Source organism: Eubalaena glacialis, chromosome 12, assembly GCF_028564815.1.
Source record: "Eubalaena glacialis isolate mEubGla1 chromosome 12, mEubGla1.1.hap2.+ XY, whole genome shotgun sequence".
Classification (NCBI taxonomy): domain Eukaryota; kingdom Metazoa; phylum Chordata; class Mammalia; order Artiodactyla; family Balaenidae; genus Eubalaena; species Eubalaena glacialis.
The window spans coordinates 3,199,253-3,210,434 of record NC_083727.1 but is presented as its reverse complement, the minus strand read 5'-3'; positions in this window follow the sequence as shown (position 1 = coordinate 3,210,434).

The window sequence follows — 11,182 nt, the reverse complement described above, 5'->3', positions numbered from 1 at the left end:
CTTTATTGTGCAGATGAAAGCAAATCTAATGCTCCAATCAAAGTCTGACCAAGGCAGAAATCCAGCTATTGATAACTTTCAGAAGGCTCATGGTAAAAAGGATACTTCCCTGGACCCATTCTCTGCATGTCTTGGAGTCTCTGAGTCTCTATAGGTCTGGCTTCTAACATCACGCATCATTAGATACGCTTTAATCACCCTAGAAAACGACAGGAATCTAAACACACTGCTGCTTGCACTCTGCCTGTTCAGTGAACAGTTTTTCAGGGATGCAGCCGCACTCACTGGTCACATGTTGTCTGCGGCGGCTTTCATGCTACAACGGCAGAGTTGAGTAGTTGCAATGGAGACCATATGGCCCACAAAACCTAAAATATTTACTGCTGACCTTTTACAGAGAAAGTTTCCAGATCTAGACTAAAGCAGCATCAAGCACATTCATATATCTACTTTCTGCTTCGCAGCAAACGCTTTGTTACCTACCTGCCCCCATGCATTTTTGCACCTATTCCTTCCTTCAAAATTCTTACTGACAGCCTTCTATGCGCACGGCACTCTGTTGATCTGGAGGGGGATTGTACAAGGACTCTGATCTTTAAGAACGAGGCCACTGGTCTTCTAACCCTGGTGTAATTATACTGATTGACTATCGAATGCTTATCTTCTAAGTTTAGGCTCTCTCTGTCTCACACACACACACAGACACGCACACACACTCTGCTATACCTGCTTACTATAAATCCCAGGACAAAAATCAAAGTCAGCAATGGGCATGATCAGCCTTTGTTATATTTTGAAACTGATTAAAAAATTGTTTTTGGTGTTTCCACCCTTTCTTTCTGTGCCCATAACCCCTGGGTATTCCCTCACCTCCCTTTTTCTATCATTATCTAAAAGGTTATTATTTGTGTTTGTTAACTTACTTGTTTCACATGGCATAACCCACTAGAATGTTCCATTCCGTGGGTCAGGGGTTTTATCTTACACTACCGCATCCCCATCATTTGGGGAGTGCCTGGACCAGTCAGTGCTCAACCAATATCAGTAAAATAAATTCATTTTCAAGACACCATAGCATCTTCTCCAACCTCTATGTGATCCAAGTCTGCTTGGAGAAAGAACCCATATATATATGCTCACAGAATAACCCGAAGGCTCATTTTGTCACCACCCTTGGCCTTGAGCGAAGGCCTGTACCTTCTGACGTGGGCTGTCAGGCACTGGAAACCAGCTCCCGCGGACAGGGGGCAAGTGTGGGCCTGCTGGTGCTAAGGGGTGCTGCCGGGGCAGCCATCTCTCCATGAGAACGGAGCTCGCATTCTCTGGATCATGGGTCCCCAGGTAGGCTTCCCCAGCTCCTGCTTGCACACCTTGCTACCATTCTGGAACATCGCCAACAGCTGAGAGGGAAGAGCCAAGGTAAGCAGGTCTCAGCTGCCAATGGGCTGTACATGAAAACAGACTCAAAGCTGGAGGCATATTGCTCTTTAAATGGTCCATTTAGAGAGCAGAGAGAGAGCTACCTGCTCCTGGTGGTGGTTCATTTACTAAGCACATAGGGATAAACCAGGGAACAAATATGACATGATCCCTGCCCTCAGGGAACTTACATTCTAGAAGCTGAGGGTGAGGTCAGATGATAAGAATAACACAGTACATTTAAAACTCACTGGGTGTGTTAGAAGGTGACAGTGCTGTGGATGCAAGAGCGGGTGAAGAAGATCAGGAGGCTGTGGCTCAGCTGAAATGTGAACAGTGCGGTTGGCCTAAGTCTCATAAAGAAAGGGAACGTTTGAGCACAGGTCTGAAGGGGGCGAGGGAATGATACTTGGAATTCCTGGGGAAAGAATGCTCCAGGCAGAAGGAATACCCAGTGCAATGGCCCTAAGACAAGAGAGGGCTCGGTGTGCCCAAAGGCCAGCTTGCAGACCAGTTGGCCATAGCACAGTGAGCTGGGGGTGAGTTCAGAGAGGCGGGGCCAGGCCAGGCCAAGGCCGGCCTTGCTGGCCTTTCCAAGGACTTGAGCTTTTACTTTGAGTGCGATGGGGTGGATTGGCAAGCTTGGAGCTGAGGCCTGAGACAGACCTAGGTTGGCACAGGCTTGAGATTAAACAGTAGAGAAGCAAGGTGGAAGCAGAGAGACAGGCTTAGGGGCAGCAGGTCAGGTACCAGAAGGCAGTGGGCGGGGCGGGGAGCAACAGTGGGTAGGGCGAAGGAGCGGGATTCCAGATGTTTCTGAAGGCTGAGTCCACAGGATTTTCTGAGGGATCAGGTAGGGGATGTGAGACAAAGAAAGGAATCCAAGATGATGTCAAGGGTTTTGGCCTGAGCAAGAGAAAGCATGGAATTGCTGAGATGAGAGAGGCAGAAGGGTAAGGGAGTTTGGAGAGTGGGATCAGGCCTCGGATTTAGGTCTGAGGTCTCTGCTGGACATCCAGGTGGAGACATCGAGCAGGCGGACGGTCTGGACATTGGGACAGAGAAGTCTGGACTAGAGACATGATTCTGGCCATTGTTGGCAGCAGATATAACTGAATGCCAGGAGCCTGGGTAAGATCCCCACGCCCCCCGGACCGTCTATTCTCTTCTTGCGCAAACTCCTTTGAGGACTTGTCTGTGCCCGAGTCTCTCCCCATCGCTTCCCTCTCGGGCTCCGCTCCAATCAGACGCTCACCCCACCTCCTCATGGACCGGCTCTGCCAAAGGCAGCACCGACCCCGTGTTGCTGGACCTGGTGGTTAATTCCCGGTCCTCAGCCTCCCTGGTCCATCAGCGCATGTGACAGCTGACCAGCCCTCACTCCTCCTTCCTGTTGCAGGACACTTTCTTCACTTGGTCCCAGGACACCACACTCTTCTGGGTTTTCTGCAAACTCAGTGGTCTCCTCAGGCTCCTCGCTGGTTCCTCCTCTGCCCCAGGAGTTGTGTGCATGATGTGCTCGTGCGATTGTATGTTGTGTGTGTGTTACGTGTGTGGTGTGATTGTGTGTTGTGTGTGTGTAGAGTGCAGGTGTGTGTTGTGTGTGTAGTGTGCTTGTGTGTGTGTTGGGTGTTGGGTGTGTGTGGCTGTGTGTTGTGTGTGGTGTGTGTAGTTGTGTGGTGCATGTGTGTGTGTTTTCTCCAGCCACCTTCAGCTGTTCGGGTGGAGACGGAGAGATGGACTTCAACACGCTCAAGGTCCTGCTAAAATGAGGCAGGAGGGGGGCAGGGGGGTCAAGGGTGTGAGTGAGGGAGTGACACAGCGAGGGACACAGGGATCTGAGCTGGTGAGCAGCGGAGAAAACTCAGAGGCGGGTGAGGAGCCATGTGGAGTTAGCACAAGCGACAGTGGTGCCGGGAACTGGGCTGTTGGAGTTGGGGCAGCTAGAAAGAGGGAGCCAGGGTGAGAAAAGTTGTTGTTAAAAGAATTTTTTTCAAAATGGTTTAGAACTTTGCTTAATTGTGCTAAGCGTTTGATGCCATGAAGTTGGAACAACTATATTATTTTCCATTTGTACATTTACATGTATAGAAAGAAGAATTAAACCTTGGAGTGTTTTTGCCCTCAATTTGTCTGAGATGAGAGTCACATCATCTACACAGAAAAATATCAACGATATTTACTTTCTGCCCTTGGAATATATAAACCCATGAAGATACAGATAATGAAACCATCATTTCTCAATTTTCTATGACATCACCGTTGTAACAGTGAAAGGAAATGCTATGTTCTAATCCTACTCTTGTGAAGGCAAGAGCCTGATTGCCAACCAGAAAAAACATACAGATGGAAGATAAAATCAGCGTTATCGCAGAAACAGACTTTCTACTGTTAGGAAAGTTCCATCCTGATTCCAAGGCAGCAGGAACAATGTGATCAAGCCTCCTGATGGCTGATGAGTGGTCAGAGCTTCCCTTGTCACCAGCCCCTCTTAAACCACGTGGTGCAAACACAGGTGAGGGGCACAGTACATGAGTCCTGCCAGGGCTACTCAGCTGAGTTTGCGTGTCTTAAAATTAAAAAGTAAAACAATAAAGGAAGGGTGTCTTCAATATTTGATAGTTAGATATTCAGATTGGGAGTGACCCATTTTTCTCTCTTTTTTTTAAACTAGGACAATATACGTGCTCTCCAACTGATCAAGCAATGACACCAATTTTCAAGAATAGCCAAACCCCCTCGGGTGGCCTTGTGAAAAAGCACGGGAGAGATTATGAGAATGTGAGGGTTAAGCTGAACCGACTCTGACCCCTCCCGTGAGCCCCGCATTGATTCAGAGTCAGGAAGATAAGTGTGCCGACGCGGCATTGCCAAGGGGTAGGTAAATCGGCCTACAGAAGTGTCCTCCATCTTGGAAACATTGGGTCCAGTCTTGTGAATGGGTAGCAAAAGGTTGCGTCACTGGTTCTGTGCCAAGTGGAGGCCATCGCCTGGAGGACATCAGAACCAACCTCCCTCCCCGACGAGTCACGCCTCACAGGCCCAGACGTGAAACCAGGATCCCAGAAGCCTGTAGTCCAAACTCTGGGACCGGACTTTATGTATAAGCCCTCATGTCTACACAGGTAAAGCAAACAATTCACAGGGAGCAAAATGTGAAAATACCCTAACCCACTGAAACAGGGAAAATCTCCCCAAGAAGGAGAAAAGAAACCAGGATGTTACCTCAAGGCTTGGGGAGGTGGTGGCAGACATGAATTACATGAGCAAAAACTGCTTCTACCCTAATTATGAAGCCACAAACAAGCTGCTTCTTTTTATATTGCTGGGAAAGAAGCATTGCACAAAAGTGTAATGTGTGCAGATAATGGAGTTTATAATCCCATGAAAAGATCGTCAACATCATTAACGATGAGGGAAATGCAAATTAAAACCACCACGAGCTATCATTACACACCTATCAGATGGGTAAGATTTTAGAAACTAGTGATAACACCAAATGCTGGCATGGATGCAGAGAAACTAGATCATTGTTACATTGCTGGTGGGAATGCAAAACGGTACAGCCACTCTAGAAAATAGTTCGGCAGTTTCTTTCAAAGCTAAACATTCATTTACCATATGACCCAGCAATGTTACTCCTGAATATTTATCCCAACAAAACAAAGACTTACTGTCATACAAAAACCTGTGCTCAGATGTCCAATGAAAATACTGGAAAGAACTCAGATGTCCTCCAGTGGGTGAGACAAACTGTGGTCCATCCCTGCCACGGACACTGCTCAGCAACAAACACACGTGGATGAGTCTCCAGATATTATAACAGATTAGCAGTTGTCAGAGGATGATGAGCGAGAAAGGGAGGGAGCTGTCACTATAAAAGGGGGAGATCCTTGTGACGGAGCTGCTATGCACACTGATTATGATGGTGGTCAAACAATTCTACTCATAGGATAAAATCGCATGGAACTAAATACGCAAACGAGTGAAAGTAAAACCTGTGAAAGCTGAGTGAGATGGATTGCTTATATAATGTTGATTTCCTGCTGTGATACTGTTCCACAGTTATGCAAATTGCTACCATTGGAAAGACTGGATAAGGGGTATAGGGGACCTCTCTGTATTATTTTTTACAAATGCATGAAAATCCACATTTATCTTGAAATAAAAGGTTTGAAAAATGTGATTTCTTGGCCAGTGTGCAGAGACGATCCCGGGACATTAGATTCCCAGATGCATTCTGCCCGAGGTTTCCACCTGAAGCGCCCCCTGGCAGAGTGAGGTGAGTGAAGGATCAGCGACACTTGTTGATGTGTGGTCCTTGATTTCACATGCAGGTGAGGCTCGAGGGCAAGGCAAGACCAGAGGTTTTTAGGTAAACTCTTTTTTTTTTTTTTAACATCTTTATTGGAGTATAATTGCTTTACAATGGTGTGTTAGTTTCTGACCAGAGGTTTTGACAGAGCCAGTTATGCTTAGAAGTCATGTAGCTCTTGCTTGGCACTAAATCCATCCCTTCTATCTAGCAAAAGACACCCTTTAACCACATTCACCTAGAATTAAATGCGCTTGTGTCCTTTCGTATTGAGAAAGCACTGCTATTTTGATTTCTTTCATAGTGTTTGTATCAATGTCTAAATTCTTCTCCAATGCAAATGTTCCAGTTTAAATGGAAAAGTCAAAAACATTCAGTTGACGTTTAAAAATCCCGGTTTGCAGTTAATTGAGCAATCCTGATTGTGAGATTGGACACACCTGTGTTCACACTCTCCCTGCAGGTCCCTGCACTGGACAACAGGGGAGACAAAACAAGCCAGGCTTCCGGCCCCGGATCATTAGAGCACAGCGTCCCACCCGAGGCGGATCAGACCTTACACGTCAGCCCACCTAGCACCAAACATCCAGGACCCTCAGACAGACTCGGCTCTCCTTATCCTCAGATGACTTCACGGGTCACTGCAAACTCTGTAAACCTCAGAGCTACTGCAAATCATTGTTTTTCCAATAAGGATATTCTACTTCACATCAAAAAGGATTTAATTTTCTAATAGAAATAGGTTGTACTTCTACAGATTTTGCAGTTGCACACCAAGGCCTGCTCAGGGCAGGAGAAAGGTTGCTGGATTTTCCTCCAGCTACTATAGCTGTAGAACAAACTTATTGGAAGGATACTAAGATCCTTCAAAAAGTTTAGGCCAGCTCCTAAACTACCAGGAATTCAGCCAAAGAAAGTAATTAAGGATGCAGTTAAAGATTGGGCTATAACAATTATTGTTACAAATGGCCTAAAAGCCAACAACAGAAGATTGGTTAAATTATTTACATGTATATATTAAAATGATAACATAAAAGTATGTTAGTGACATGGAAAGATAATTATAATACAGTAAGTTTTTTAAAGGCAGTTTATAAATAGTAACCACAATAAAACATTATTTTTGGAAAAAATATAAATGTATAAATGACTATACACAGAAAGTTTGAAGAACGTACACAGTTATTCTATGTGTTGGTTTGTGGGTGGAATTCAAGAGGCCTTGCATTTTCTCTTAGTTATGTCTGTATTTTCTCACTTTTCTTTCATTCATATTATTAAGGAGAACAATATAAATTAATTATATTTTAAGTATAAAATTATATTTTAAAATATAAATTAATTATATATATAAATATATAGATACACAAATTATATGTAATATTTAAAAGGTACATTATATAGTTAATATTTATATACAATATTAATACATAATTATATATATTGTATACAGTATATATCGAAAGTAAGTATATTAAGGCTCAGACTTAGGTAGAAAAGGGGAAAAGCACTGGACATTTGTGGGCATTCTCACAGACATGTGTTCAAGGGTCTTCATTTGAGTCAGAAATGAGATCTCAAAGTACTCTGCAGGAGAATCATTTTTATTTGCCCTATGAGCAGATTTATTGAAAGATGAGACTAAAATAGGGTTCGAAGAACCCAACAGAGCCCAAGAGAAGAGTGGGCTTGTATGTGGTTGCCACAGACAACCCCACAGAACCTTCTGGAAGCCTCTGCAGAATTAGCGAGCAGTCAGGCCAGCAAGTGCTCGGACACCCTCCATCTAACTGCAGAGCACAGGGCCGTGGACTGCTCAACCCCTCACTCTTGACCTAGAGGGGCCCTTATGCCTTGCTAGAACGAAAGGAGAGAAGTGTTTTAAGAGTGACAATGATGGAGCCAAGGGGGGAATCTCTTGCTGGGCACTCACTCTGCAGGGAAAGGAGGCGAGCTGTCTTCATCTTTGAAAGCTAGTGGTGCCAGCGCCCAGGGTTGGCCTCAAGGTCCCGGTGTCGCTGGCTCCCCTACATTCGCTGTAACAGACATTTGTCGGGCACCTCCTTCTAAGTGTTAGGGACTATGGTAGATGCTGTGACTTCGAAGAGGAATGCGTACGTGTGTATATGTTAACCCCAACATCCTAATTTATCCCACCCCCCTTTCCCCTTTGGGAACCATAACTTCGTTTTCTAACCAACAATGACCTACTATACAGCACAGAGAACTAGAGTCAATGTTTTGTAATAACCTATAAGGGAAAAGAATTTGAAAAAAAAATATATATATATATATACACATATAACTGAATCACTGTGCTCTACACCTGAAACTAACGTGACGTTGTAAATCAACTACACTTCAATTTTGTTTTTTTAAAAAAAAGAGGAATAAGCAATTACTCAGACGCTGAACACTGAACGCCCAAAAGTGGCACTGGAGGATGGAAAAGTGAGAGCTTTGGACCTTGTGACTGAGAAGCTTCCCTGCTGTCTGCTGCGATGACAGAAGAGGAATTAAACAGTGGGAAGAGGGCACAGGAAGCCACAGAGCTCTATGTGCTGCCGAAATGCTCCCATGAGAGTTGTGTCCTTCCGCAAGGGACTGCCTCTTTGAGCTCCTGATTTCTTACCTACCAGGGAAATAATCCCTCCCTCCTTTGGGTTGTGGGGAGGACAGCCTTAAACCCTGTGCATTAAGTCCATGCACACAGTAGTTGCTCACCAAGAAATTAATTCCAGCCACAGCCTTGCTGTTTGTAGGCATCCAATAACTGACTATTAGTAAAGTGATTGGTGTAGGAAACAAAATGAAAGAAAATGAGACGTTTGTAAAGCTTCCTTATCTGTAGATCAGATTGCATGGTGGCTGGGAAGTGTGTGGAAACCAGGAAGGATGAAGGATGGGGCAAATGCCTCCTCCCACCTCACATTTGCTTGTTTCTGGGAAGTGCAGAGTTGGTATTGATCCAGGGAATACTATTGCTCTTGCCCTGGTATTCGGGATAAGTTCCACATTTTTTGTGGAATTATGCCGACATTCCTGTGAGGTGCCATCAGAAGCATTCCAATAGGAGTGACCTTGACACGCCCTCAATGTAGCAGCCCTCCTGTAAGCAGGGAGGTGGGCGCATGCCTTGAGTTTGCTATTAGAAAATCATGATGGATAAACAACAAGGTCCTACTGTACAGCACAGGGAACTATATTCAATATCGTGAGATAAACCATAATGGAAAAAAATATGAAAAAAGAATATTTATATATATATATAACTGAATCACTTTGCTGTACAGCAGAAATTAACACAACATTGTAAATAAACTATACTTCAATAAAAAATAAAATAAAATAGAAAATTTTTTAAAGAAAATCATGAAAAAATATTGAAAGGAGCAGAACCTTATGGTACTTCTCCCCCCATATCCTCTGCCTGCCTTTTGTCTGTAGAAAAACTTTAGTCAAAGAATAAGTTTAATCAGAGAAGTGAGAAAATACAGAAGCAAAGTAAAGCAAAGAGCACAAAATAATAATAGTTGAGTCATTAAGCAAAGTCAAGGACCTTGAGCTCCTCGTCAAGGGCTATAGATCATATTCTGAGCCACATCCTGTGAGCTGTCTTGTAGATACTGAAACCCCCGCCAGGTGGAAGAAGTTAACTACATGATGAGCGGACTGTAGCCACGACAAAAACTGCCACAATTCTGAGAACTGGCCTCAAAGAAATGGGAACAAACCAACCCTGGAACTGAAGACTAACTGTACTTAAAACAATCAAGATGAGCTCGAGCAATTTCAAAATGACTGTCAGAGCTGACTGGGCCGTTTCTGCATGTAGCCCCCTCCCTCCTCCTAGACACCCCTGAAATTCCCCTTTTAAAGCTCTTGCCCACTGATGGCCAGTGGGGAGTCAGCCTTTGGACGCGAGTCCACCCTCTGCCCCAGTTGCCAGCCTCTGGAATAAAGCAAACTTTCCTTTCCACCAATCTTGCCTCTCAAGTATTGGTTTTCGAGTGGCCAGCAGCTGGACCCGACTTTCAGTAACAAAACCATAAGTAGGATAAAACAACAACAACAGCAATAATAATAATATCTTACTTTTGGATAAAAACTTCAGTTTGAGCAACATTTTTATACAAATTATCGCATTTATCACGTTTCATATAACCCCATGTGATATATAACAGGCAGTATACCTCCATTACATTAAAGGGGAAAACATGTAACCAAGTGACTTCCCCAACGTAAAGCATGCAAGAAGGTGGCAAATTCAGGGCTCAGAAAGAGTCCTATCTGTCAGGCACTGCTTCCATGAAGCTACAGACATGGATAAGATGTCGCTCCTTCCCTGAAGAAGTACACCATCTGGTGGTGGATGCAGAGGTGTAAACCAACAAGTGAAAAGGGCCCCAGAGATATGGAGGTGGTCGCTCCAGAAAGGGGAAGCCCACCACCAGCAAGAGAGGACAGGGAAGACTTGGCCAGTGAGGCCACGTTTGGGTTGCTTCCTTGAAGAATGAGAAGATTATAGGTAGAGCAGGGAAGAGGGGAAGGATGGGAGGAAGTGGTTCCAAAGGAAGAAGAAGTGTGGGCAAAGGTCCAGAGACACCAAAGCCCTGAAGGTATGCGTGCGTGTGAAGAATGTAGAAGATTTCTGGAAAACAGGCGGGGCTAGGCGACAAAGGGCATCGCGTGCACCCAGAGGAGATTTGACTTTATCTTACAGCCGATGGGCAGCCACTGTTGGTTTTAACCAGGAGAAAGACAGGATCAAATTTGAATTTGGAACTATTTTGACAGTAGAGAGGAGATGAACTTCTTTTTTTTTAATATTTACTTATTTTCCTTATTTTTTTGGCTGTGTCGGGTCTTAGTTGTGGCACAGGGGATCTTTCATTACGGCACGCAGTCTCTTCATTGCAGCGCTCGGGCTTCTCTGTAGTTGTGGTGTGCGGGTTTTCTCTCTCTAGCTGTGACACGTGGGCTCCAGGACACGTGGGCTCTGAAGTTGTGGTGCGTGGGCTCTGTAGTTGTGGCACGCGGGCTCTGTAGTTGTGGCACGCAGGCTTAGTTGCTCCACAGCATGTAGGATCTTAGTTTCCCAACAAGGGATCAAACCCGTGTCCCCTGCATTGGAAGGCAGATTCTTTACCACTGGACCACCAGGGAAGTCCCAAGAGGAGATGGACTTCTAAGGGAGGAGATTTTTGGCAAGAAAGCCCAGGCAGGATATGATTCTGGTCTAAACAAAGGCAAGGACCATGGAACTTGAAGAGAAGGGATATATTTTTTTTAATTTTTAGGAAGATTTTTAAATTTTTACTATAGGGGATATTTTTGAGAGATCTTTCTAGGGCGGAAAAATAGAGGGTCTGGTAATTATTTGGATATAGGTAGTGAGTGACAGAAAGAAATCAGGAAAGATTCGAGGTTTTCAGCTCATAAATGTTG